We start from the raw sequence: 11,828 nt of genomic DNA, 5'->3' as shown, positions 1-11,828 counted from the left end.
TTCTACGCTCCTGCTACATTGAGAGTGACACTTGTGAAATGGATAACTTTCTCCAGGGAATGAAGTTAAGGACAATTCAGTTTACAAACTCTAGGCTAAAAAGGACCTTTCAGATAATGCTTCCAGTGAGTACTGACTGGGACGCCTCTTTACCTGGAGTACACAACTCACCTCTGTGCTCCTGTGGACTCGTACCACCTGTCTGATACACTACCAAATAAAATTCTATGTATTTAGAAAATTTCAGTAGATATTGCTATTTAAAAGACCTTCCAAAGACGTAGCACAATGTGTCTTTAGGTCAAAGGAGAATCTTATCTCACTATGGTTTCTAAATCTGTAAGTTTTTCTGAGGAATGGAGTGTTGAAATCTGATTGCTAAGGCTGTGTAACAAGAATGAAAGCTAAAGAGAAAGATTAAAGATGTTTAAAGTTCAGATATATCTTTACTATCTTTCTCAGCACATTGACATAGGGATTAAATACAGTTTCTCAGAAAAGTGAAAAAATCATTTCAATAGAGTCTAGTCAGAATTAGGTAATGTAAGGACTGTTATCCTCACACCAAAAAGAAGAATATTCTATCATGAAACAGAATAGGCCTTGAAGTAGGATATTCAATAATAACATTCCTAAAAGTGCCTGTTTATTTTTGATCAGACTTCAGTGAGAATGTTTTAGGGTTTTTTTCATTACTTTTCAGGGAAACATATTAAATTTTGGTGTCCTTGTGCTGCTGTCTCTGTCTTCAAACTGTTCTCCTTCAGAAACTGTATTTTTTTTTCTTCTGTCCTCATACTAAATATCTATAGTGCTATATGAAGCTCTTCCGTCTCACAACAGCAGTAGAGATCAACCGTATAATATGGGACGTAAGCTGCCATTTTAGTAGATTATCTCAGCCAGACCATTTAGTCTTTGGGAGCTCATGTGCTCTAACATGTGGCTAATAACCAACAAATGATTTAAGTTCACTGGAAGAAAACCATAACTCTTATCTGTTGCAGCCACTCTAGAAACCCGCAGCACAAATTTCGTAAGTAACCCGGAGGGGTAGGGGCAGACATAAGAAGAACAAACGCAGAGTGGCACAGGTCTACACAGCATTTCTCATAAGCTAATATGATTTTTATTCATAAAGCTATTAGATACCCTAATATGGGTATTTGATCCTTTGAATAGTTCTATTTTCTGCCTAATCATTCATCATAGAGTTAATTCCCAGCCTTTCCCATGGTTGTTTTTAGCAGTTGAATACTTAATAAGAAAAGGTGTGAGGGACAATTGAGGAGGAAAACGGTGAATTGTAAAAAGGGAAGGGCATTTTAGTCTAAATACATTTGCATTTCAAAAGATTAGAGTAAATCATGTGCACTTAACTGGCACTTGCTTTTTTAATTTAATTAATGCTAGAATGACACTTTAAGACACAGTGCTCTAAAGGTGCTTGGAAAGAAAAAAATTGTCCCCCAAGTGTCTGATGTGAAGAGCCCCTGGGTGACACTCAGAGTAATGCACTTTTTGAGCACTTCAACTTACTAGTGTCTTTCAGCACTTAATTAACATAATTTGACACAATTATAGATATAAACACTTTATAAGCACTTGGTACTAGGAGTGTCAAAAAACTGTTGATCTCCATCAGTTTATACTGGAAACAAAAAGCTCTAGCACAGCACTCAAACAAGCACTTAGAAATGTTCCACACTATTAATAACATTCACAGAAGCCCTAAAAAGAAAAAAAAAAAAAAAGTGTTTTCCAAGGTGTTCTCCGGATAAATTCTTTTTACATTTATACGTAGCAAGCTACCTAAAACAACTACAATTGTATGAAATGCACAATCAATTAGTCACTCAATTCCGCTGCTCACTTACCAGCTGCAATGACTGGATTACTAAATTAGTAGTATTTGGGGGAAAAGAGGAAAAACAAAAATAGAGCCATTCAGAATAACAATTATCACCTGATCTACCATATTTACATGTTAGATCTTCTGAAAGAGGACTGAGAATATGTAGGCTGATATGTTGTACAGACCCAAGTGTTCAGGGCAAGACTGAGTGAAGGTATGCCATGTGACACTGTACCTGAAGAGGGGTTTTTTTTTTTTTTGGTTTATGCTCCGGACTTACTTGAAAAACTATTTTTGAAAATAAAGCCCACATTACATGCAGTTTATTTTCTCAGTACAACTAGTGAGTCCTCCACTTGCTTAATGCACATGAGAATGCTTCTTTTGAAGAGGAATGTTGTTCTCCCAGAAGATACTGCTGAGGACAGGTTCCAACAGGCAGAGTCTGGCCAGCAGTGAACCCACATCAACTGCCTTCTACACATGCTCCGTTTCTTATCTGAGCTACAGATCCAGGTTTTGTGCTGAAAGTTTGTTCTGGTCAATGGGGAAGAGAGCAACAGCACAAAGCTTAGGTCTGCTCACAGGACACTGCAATATCACCTCTCCCTCTCTTTTGATCCATGGATCGCCTTTTCGTGGAAACTGTTTTTAATTTTTAACTTTTTAATTATTAACTTTTGTGCAGTACAAAATTTCAAATCAGGGTGAGGACTATGTTTTGTGTAAGCGTATTGTAAAAGGATCTGTTTTTAAAGACTGATTGGAAATAAAAAGTAAAAAACCTAAACAGCGTCCTTTTTTCTCTTTTCCCTTCTCTTCAAATGTATAATTTACCATGCATTTACTTAAGTCAGAGGCTGTGTTTTGCAAAGTGAGTGAAGTGCATAAACCCTGAAATATATTATCCCTTTGTGTGTGAGGTAGGTCAGCTAAATTTATGAATATTTCACCTGACAGTTATATTAATCATCTTAACACTTTGCGATCTTTTTCCAGTGAAGTAAGTGGAATGACAATTGATCATATTAAAGATCAGTCATCACATTAAGAAGATAATATCTATGTAAACTCAAACAAAGAAAATGTAAAAGGTGACATTTTCAAAGTCATAACTTACCTTCACTAGGGTTAGCACCTAACTGCTTTTGAAAATAACCCATTAGAAATTGTCCCTTTTTACTGTGTTATGTGTTAGAAGTGTGCTCTTGCAAGATCCATCCATTTTGATTTAGGATATGCCTGATTTGTCTTGAAGTTATCTCTGTCATCTGTAATTGCTGAAATATTGCTTTCCCAAGCCAGACCACAGCATCTCTTCTTTTAGGTTTGGAATGAGGCTGGAAGTGCTGTACAACTGAGGTTCCTAATAAAAAGACAAAAATAGCTCTTAAAAAAAGCACCAAAAGAATAAAAGAAAATTGGAGGCAGTAGGAATTACAAGATCATCCGAAAAAATCAAGCCAATTTTTTAGGTACCTACCAGCAGAGACTGCAAAAACTGTGGCCTTCCTTTCTCTGTCTGAAATTTGCCATCTACCAATTTAAGGCACTGTTGCAGCAAAGCACTTAAGCACTGCTTAAATCCTCTTGAAGTCAGAGGGATTTAAGTAAGTGAATAAAATTATGTGCATACTGAAGTACTTGGCTGGGCTGGGTTGCATTGTTGAATTTGGCCATGGACAATTTTAAAAGATTACTCCAAGACTGAAACTGTTATGCGTAATTTCCTTGACAATAGATGTATTCTGTCTTTCTCCCTCTAATACATTTGAAATAAATAGGAGAACAGAAACAGCTAAAATTGGTTATTTTTCAGGGGTGGTGGGGAGGGGGAGATAGTTTCCAAGAGAAAAAATACAAGCTGTTTTTTATTTCCTTTCTGGATAAATATGACATGTTTCAAGTTCTTGATCCATCTTTTCTAACACCAATGTCTTCACAATCAAGAGTTCTGTCTCTCTACCAAGCTGCATGTTATGTCTTTCAATTTTTTGGGTGTTACTGTGAAAAACACTAACGGTTAGAGATTTTTTTTTTTTTTTAAAAAAAACCCACCCTTTCTCCTCGAATTCAACTGCAGTTGAGCAGAAGTATAGAATTGTGATTGAAAAAGCTCCAGCCTCACTACTACCTAACCACAGAGGTATTTCTTTGTTTGAATTAGTCTAATTCCTCTAGGATCTAGGGGTCTCTTTTAGAGCATGTTCAAAACCATTCCAGTTTTAGCAGTTCATTTATTTTGTCTTAAGCCTGATAGAAATCCAAAAATTATGCAGAGGATTCCTTAAATCCTGAAGGATGCAATCCAGGGAGGATGGGGGGTGGAAAATATACATAATGCACAAACAGAATTTATTCTCAATGAAAATACAGCTAAATATTATTTCGTAATGAATGCAAGAAAAAGATGGTGTAATAGTCTAGGAGGGAGAGCACTTACTACAAATAGGAAATGCATTCAATTCCTTTTTCATCCTGAGAGGGTTTACACATATATCTCACAGCAAAAAAAGCCCCACACTTAACCATGAAGTTTCTTCTCTACTGGTGCATTTGAAAAGAAAACTGCTAACATTGTTCTGGTTTTCAAAGAACAGTTCTAGATATATAACCTGGGGAGCTTTGGGATTGCAGATCCCAAGTAGGCAGAGTTCAACCTTAAAACCCTAGACCAAGCAACTTAGCTCTAAACAGAGGAGGAATTTAAAGCAGATTTCTTGAAACATCTTATCACATAGCTTCACATGACTCTACTTACCATGCAGTTGTTTAGATAACTTTTCTTAGGTCATAATTCTATCATGTTCTAGTCAGATAATGTGGAAGAGACTAGATGTCCAAAGATTAGACACCTAAAACTTAGTTCCTGAGCAAAACCACTTTTGGATGGTCAAAATTTCTATTTAACTTACCTGTTAGAAGCTAGTTTAGCCCTCCTCATGCAACAAATGGCCTCAGCTTAACGATTGGTGTGACTGTAATTATTTTTTTCCATTAGAAAGAAATTACAGAAGTAGGTTGTGGGTTTTTTTAAACAAATATAATGTAAAGTGTTATTTTTACATTATACTAGTGTATTCACCTAATTCCTAGCAAAAAAAAATCTTCTTCATGTCTGGTTAAATGTAAATAAAAGTCTGTGGTGGAACAGTTGATCTAGATCATAGAATCATAGAATGCTCTGGGTTGGAAGGGACCTCAAAGATCATCTAGTTCCAACTCCCCTGCCATGGGCAGGGACACCCTCCACTACACCAGGTTGCCCAAAGCCCCATCCAACCTGGCCTTGAACACTTCCAGGGATGGGGCATCCGCAGCTTCTCTGGGCAACCTGTTCCTGTGTCTCTCCACCCTCACAGTAAATAATTTTTTTTCCTTTATCTAATCTAAATCTACCCTCTTTCATTTTAAAACCATTAGCCCTTGTCCTACAAACAGAGATGACAACTATCTGTTACTCCTCAGCTGCCACTATTTCATCAAAACATTCTGGCATTGTGGGACTATGCCAGTTATGTGACAAAGAGGGACCATTTAAACATGGACCCTATACAGAGCACAATGCCAGATTTCTTAATAAAAGCAGTCCTGGAACAATCAACCTCATCCCTTTGCTCATTTTCAAACCCTGAATTCATTCAGCACATATTATAAATCACTTTCTTCCCCAGACAATAGGCATTTGGGATCCTCTGGCATTCCAAGGCCCTTTACTCACAAAAGGTCTCATTTTGTTCTACTTGTAGATTGTTGTTTTGGGTTTTTTTCTCCTCTCCGCTTTAGCCATAAAATAGCCTTTTACTTCAAAGAAATGCATTAACTGAATACATAAATACCTTTAATGAGTAGGAGGGGATATGTAAATGGCAATATACTAAGAAGACAATCATAACAAAATTGCAGCTACATAAAGACACTGATGGAATGATTATGACAGTGCTGAACTATGTACATATACACACCATTATGATGGAAATGATATAATATTACTTGGTTGGTTGGACTATGTATCCTATTAATCAATGAAACGGTTACAGTCTGGCATGGATATGACAACAGAACACAGTACTCCAGTGGAAAATGTTAAGCAACCTTAACAGCAACACAATCAGTCCCACTTAAAACATCATACAGTCATTACATTTTGGGAGGCAAACACATTTGTTCAGCATCTATCTTAATATTTTGCATGTGATTAGCTTAGCTCTGTCACACTGTGTAAGCATGCCAACAACATATTGTTGAAGTGATATCAGCATAAATGAAGCTTGCTTTTGGGGGGGGTTTGTTTTTTTGGTTTTTTTGGGGGGTTTTTTGGTGTCAAGGGCAATAAGAAGCATCCAGTAAATTGCGCTATATCTAGGCCTGTAGCCTAAACTGCAATCCCAGATACTTATGGAAATCAGGCGCAGCTGGAGTTGATTCTCATTTACCTTCTCTGTGCAGCTGGATTTAATTCTCAATTACCTTCTCTATGTCTTCGTCCAAAAAGAATATATTCGATGTTTGTTGAGTTTTTTTCTAAGACATCACCATATGCAGCTTTTTCTTGCCATTAGGAAGTTTTGATGATGGTCTTGACAGGTATCATTTATTTTAATAGGCTGAGTTGCGTTCAAATCTTTAGTTAATTCCATGGTCTGCTTCATTTATTATCTGTCACACATACACTGTTCCACTTCCAAGCCACCCTTTGTCAAGTACTGATTGGCCAGTAGGACAAATAGCTGCTTACACCTGCTGAGGAGAAGGCAAGAAAATCCTGTCTTCCTTTCCTTAAGCCTGTCATGTGTTGTTATTAAAACTTGACACTTCCCTCATGACAAACAGGGAACACAAATTTGCAATAACATAAGCTTAAAAACACTCTGCTGTGCAGATTTTTTCTCCCTCCTCAAATCACTCGTATCAATCTACTTGTTTCTTCTTTATTCTCTTCCTCCCCACAACCCTACTGTTTATAATGAAAAGAGTCTGCAGGCACACCGAACAGAGCAGCTAAAGCCAATCTGAGGGGAACAGATTTGTCAGATATAGCTGCTGCAGATCTCATAGAAACACAATGGTTGGCTCATACTCTGAGGCAGATTTCTGATTGAAATGGATGGGAAAAAAAGAGCTATGCAGGCAATTGCAATCAGTTCATATGATGTGGGAGAGTGTGCCATGGTCCCTTGTGCTGGTAGGTGAGAGGTGGAGAGCTTCCAGAAAAACTGTGTCTTTATACAAAATAGGATGTTATTTTTTGTTGTCTAAAAATGTTACAAAATTAATTAAATTATTAATTTTATTCACATTTCATGTTTAAACTTTGCAATAATTTTCTTCAATTAAAAATTTTTCTCCTATAGCTATTGTATGAAGAGGGGTATGTAGTAAGTATCATCATGTAGTAAATATATCATAGTAAGTGGAATTACAGAACTAAAAATTAAGCAGTCTTAGTGGTATGAAAATCCACTGGACTGTGTTAACAAGGACTCTCTAGATAGGTGATACATGGTTTTGAGAGATGATATCAAGATCTGAACATTGTCCATAGTGATTTTAAATATTAATGAAGCATCACTATGTAGCTTTGCATATCCAAAGATGAATTCCAGTTTAATGTAGCTGAGTAACTAATCTTTATTTCCTTATAATCAAGGTTCCAAGATTTTTTTAACATTTACATGAATTATTCATGCATACAGGATCAATTTGCAGGTCATTCCTTTCTTTGTTTTTAACAATTTGTTCCTCCATTATGAAAAATTGCCAATTTAGTAATCGCTTATTGCATTGGAATTTAGCTTTTGTGACTTGGATTAGATCATATTTGAAAATATTGAAAAACTACCCGTGACTGTATTTTTAGTGACAAATCTTTGCTGTTATTTCACTTCTTTTTTCAGATAAGAATAACAATTATCAGTTGTCTAGATGATTACTCACTTTCTCAGTACTCACAGGGTCATAATTGTTTGTCAGGCAACTGATACAAAAACCTTATTAGTAAAAAAAAAAAGCAAATATATTTCTAATCAAAAACTTTATATCCTTGTCTGTTCTATATTTAAGGCACCATAGACAAAGGTATTAAGGAATGGACATCTGCCTCTGTAGAACTGTATTCACCATTACTGCCTCCCAGAAAGGTTTTCCACTGAGCTTTTACCGTGGTTTTGCTGCCTATGTACCTACAAAGGAGCAAGATACAGTGCATAAAGGCCCTGGCACGTACAATGCCTTCCAGAGAGTTTTGATTCAAGGCATACCTGCATAATAACATCAACAATAAAGGGTAAGTCTACTCATTAGCAAACTATCATCTAAAACTCTAGTGAAGATAGCAAGACAATAATCCTTGTTAGCAATAATTTTTACCTAAATAATGGGAAAATATCCCCTGTCTACCCTATGGCACTTTTCTGAAGCATGAAGGACATAATGCTTGTAAGGGAATCGGAAGCAGAACTACATATATACAGAACATATTGTCAAAGAACGTGGAGATTTCCACTCAGAAAATTCTTATCTTGGAATATCTTTCAGGACACCTACGAAGCTCTGGAGATCTTTTGGGTATTGTGAACTGTTCCTTTCTCTTCAAGTAAAACAACTCTAATGGAGTTTATAATCATTAACATCTCAAAGTATGCAAAGAGTTCACCAGGACCACTTTAAAAGTATTATTTAGAAATCATATTCCTTGTAAAATTTGGGAAAAGTTTAGGCTAGTTTACTAGAACAACCAGGGAATTCCAGCAGTGTGACTGCTTCACATGGACTAAAAAACATTTTTAAACATCAAAGGAAATGAAGAACCAAAGTTTTAGCTCATCAAAATCATTCATTCTCTAGATTATGTAAATAAATGTCTTAAACGTTTAAGACTCCTACCATCTAAGACCTACTAAATTTTTGAAAAAAATCAAGTAACACACATAAAGCAAAGGTAAAAGGATATAGTTCCATACTGACTGACATGAGCAGCTAACTGCTGTAGCAGTTGAAGATAAAAGACAATCCTTTGGTTTTACAGGCAAGACATTGTGAAAGAAACAGAACTCCATGAAGGCTAGACAGAGCTTCAAACTCTGGACTTGAGGTTTATAGGCATTTCAGATCAGTTGTGCAACTTCCTGTGTCCTTCCCTTCAGCTTTAGGAAATAAGGTCAGAACTGTGTGCATACAAATGAGAAAATATAATATAATATATACATAATTGTGAACCTGCAAGGTATTAAAGAGTTAATATAGATCAAAGTATAAGAAAAATCTCAAGTCATTTACTCAGTTTGTATTAATTTATCTCCCACAGGATGACTTATGACCTGTTGCTGTACTTTCCTAGTTAGTCCATAGTATACTCTGTTAAAGGCCAACAAGTCAACCAAAAGGAGGTTCCATCTTACATAGTATTCAGTAAAACATCCAATGATTTTCAATAGTGGCTAGGTCAGTGAAGTGAGAATTCATCTTTTAATTCAGTGGAACCACTGCTTAATGCAATAGCATTCTTCTCCCAGCAATTTGGATAAAAATTTCCTGTTTCATAAGAGACTTCCTTTCTGTAGTCCCTTTCAGAGGCATCTGTCAGAGTAAGATCTTTATAATGTGTGCTGTCATTCATTCCAAAGAGGTTCACTAACAGCTGGCAGGGAGGGATCAGGCCTACTGTAGGGAAGTGGAAAAAAAATCAAGACCTACCAGGAGATTCAAATTACAACTGTACTCAGTGCACTACTTTCTCCATAGGAAAGAGGTTTCAGACACAGATTTATTTATAGAAGAGTATGGACATTGCTTTCAAATGACCGTACTCATATATGAGCTCCACTGAATCCTGCTTAAATGAACTGGGCAAACTCATTGTTAAAAATCATATAGAGTAAAAAGTAGGGCTCACCCCATTCTTGCTTTTAAAAGTGTTTCCTTCTCTAAGCTTTGAACTTAGTCCCATTATATCAAATGTAGCTATAAAAAGGGAAATCAATCCACATATTCAAATTACTGACATTTACCCTACAAGGAAAATAATCAGTATTGTAAACTTGGGTCATGAGTATATTTTTCTTCTATGTTATAAAGCTCTGGGAATCTTGTGATCACAGTTACACAATAACTCTAGTACACAAGAAACAAAGCCTTGTTATATTATGAAAACATCAACACATATCAAACAATTGAATTAGACTTCATAGGTATAAAAATTAATATGTGTAAAAAGGAGAACAAAAGATCAAAACAACTTAATTAAATGTCAGACTTTACAAGCATATCCTCACCTGTGATACATGGACTTAAAAGCACATAGGCAAGACTCACGGTAGGAACCATTGTTCGGTTTTATTAATTACTGGAATAGTTAAATAGCATTTACTGAAGAAAAAAATAGGATCATTTAATGGAAATGCAGAAGTTCATAACAACCTCCAAGGTGCAAAATAAGAAGTGATTTGATCTTGAACCAATTATAGCTGTTAAAAACATTACTGGAAAATTTCCAAGATTGATTCCAAAAGATTAAATTTTTAAAGAAAAAAATTTACATTTTGAGTAATTTAAGCAAAAAATGACTACACTATAAAATTCTCAAAAAGTAATTTCAGACTAATTTTAAATTGGGAAAATATCTCAGACGTGAGCCATGCAAATTAGAGCACTGTGGCATGTTCTAATTCACACAGTCAGCTCCTTACACAGTAGAAAATGCAAGGTTGCTTTGTCTTGGCACATTTCTAGGATAATATTTTCTAAATTATTTCAATGAGAACTCTTTTAAAAATATCAGCTACAAATATACATTTCTTTAAAATATTAACAGAGTTTTGTAGAGCTGTGAATTAATTGCTTGCATGTGTGAAAAACTAATGGAATTATTTTAGGCCAGCCAGGTACAGAAGGACGTATCCCCGACTCCTGCTGAATTCCTGTCAATGGACCTCCACAAGCCAATCCTTGGCTTCTTCAGTGTGGACACATGCAGATACACAGGCATCAAACATATCTATTGTGCTAAACCCAAGATCAGCTGGAATTCCAATTCACAAAACAAATGGCACCTTTCCATTCTCCTAATTAGTTATTATATACCCTTTGCACTTTGAAGATTCTTCGTGTGAAGATCAAAAAATGATAATCCTATTTTATATAAGTATCATTCTCATTTTTAAAAAAATTCCTACTTTAAATTCAGGTAGAGTTCAGAAATAGAACTGTAAGGGATGTAGCCCCAAATTTAGTAGTATCAGAAATGTCTTTCCATTACATTAGAGGATATGAATGAAATTTGAGACAACTAACCTCAGGACACAGTTAATTAAGAACTGAGCCGGAACAAAGCTCATGGCTTTCAAATCGGAAGCTAATGTGTTGCCAGCTGGAATGTATGGCCCCCCCATGGTAAGACTGAAAACTGTGGTTTTTCATGTTTTCTCTGCTTTGGAGAAACCAGAAACCCAGAACTGTAAAAGATGCAGAGCAATAAATTGCAATTAGTGCACAATTACAGAGAAGCCTACACCACCACTCCTTTCCCCCCCCACACCAAAAAAAAAGAAAAAAAAAGACAAAAGACCTCTTTCCCTCTGTGAAGAGAGGAAAATGAGGATAGAATGCCAGTTATTTGGGCAATAGTCAGTAAAGCTCCCCGCCCCCAAAGTATCTCTTTCTTATGCAAATAACCTTGCACATAAATGCTGTCTGCTTCAGCATGGGTCCACCAAACTTTTTTAATTTTTTAACCAAATTTGACAGAAGGATGGAGTTGCTAAAGATCATTAACTGCCCTCAAATTTTATGAAAGCAGCCAAGCCAAGTAGTAAATGAACATTTATAAATGTTACAGCATGGCCACAAATGTGGTGGGTTGACCCTGGCCGGAGGCCAGGTGCCCACCAGAGCCGCTCTCTCACTCCCCTCATTCACCAAACAGGGGAGAAAAGGCATAACGAAATGCTTGCAGGTCGAGATAAGGACAGGGAGA

General features: G+C 36.2%; 1 long non-coding RNA gene across 1 annotated transcript in view; it reads right to left on the bottom strand.

The window, feature by feature from the left end:
• Positions 1 to 2,994: 2,994 nt before the first annotated feature.
• LOC129209671 (uncharacterized) overlaps positions 2,995 to 11,828 on the bottom strand; it is a 31,910-nt gene continuing 23,076 nt past the window's right edge. The window contains exon 7 of the long non-coding RNA XR_008578140.1: positions 2,995 to 3,221. This is a non-coding gene — a long non-coding RNA (uncharacterized LOC129209671). The remainder of the gene's footprint in view (positions 3,222 to 11,828) is intronic.

The sequence above is a fragment of the Grus americana genome, chromosome 8 (assembly GCF_028858705.1).
Source record: "Grus americana isolate bGruAme1 chromosome 8, bGruAme1.mat, whole genome shotgun sequence".
NCBI classification, from domain to species: domain Eukaryota; kingdom Metazoa; phylum Chordata; class Aves; order Gruiformes; family Gruidae; genus Grus; species Grus americana.
The sequence above is the reverse complement of the archived record's forward strand: the minus strand, read 5'-3'. Positions and strand labels throughout refer to the sequence as shown.